We start from the raw sequence: 672 nt of genomic DNA, 5'->3' as shown, positions 1-672 counted from the left end.
TGGCTGTGTGGCAAGAAGCGTGCTTACCAACCACATGGTTCCGGCTTCATTCCCACTGCATGGCATCTTGGGTAAGTGTCTTCCACTATAGCTTCGGGTCGACCAAAGCCTTGTGAATGGATTTGGTAGACACACACATACATACAAATATATATATATGTGTGTGTGTATGTTTGTGTGTCTGTGTTTGTATTATTATGCATATATTATATATATATATTTGGAGAGAGAGAGAGACTTACATACACACATACTCTTTTACTCTTTTACTTGTTTCAGTCATTTGACTGCGGCCATGCTGGAGTACCCCTCGTTAGTCGAGCAAATGAACCCCAAGACTAATTTTTGGGAAACCTAGTACTTATTCTATCGGCCTCTTTTGCCGAACTGCTAAGTTACGGGGCGTAAACACACCAGCATCAGTTGTCAAGCGATGTTGGGGGGACAAACACAGACACACAAACACACATACATATACATATATATATATACATATATATGACGGGCTTCTTTCAGTTTCCGTCTATCAAATCCACTCACAAGGCTTTCGGTGGCCCTAGGCTATAGTAGAAGACACTTACCCAAGGTGCCACGCAGTGGGACTGAACCCGGAACCATGTGGTTGATAAGCAAGCTACTTTATTTCATTAGATTGGCCATTAAGGCCTTACA

Source organism: Octopus bimaculoides, chromosome 3 (genome assembly GCF_001194135.2).
Source record: "Octopus bimaculoides isolate UCB-OBI-ISO-001 chromosome 3, ASM119413v2, whole genome shotgun sequence".
Lineage (NCBI taxonomy): Eukaryota > Metazoa > Mollusca > Cephalopoda > Octopoda > Octopodidae > Octopus > Octopus bimaculoides.
This window is presented reverse-complemented; position numbering follows the sequence as displayed.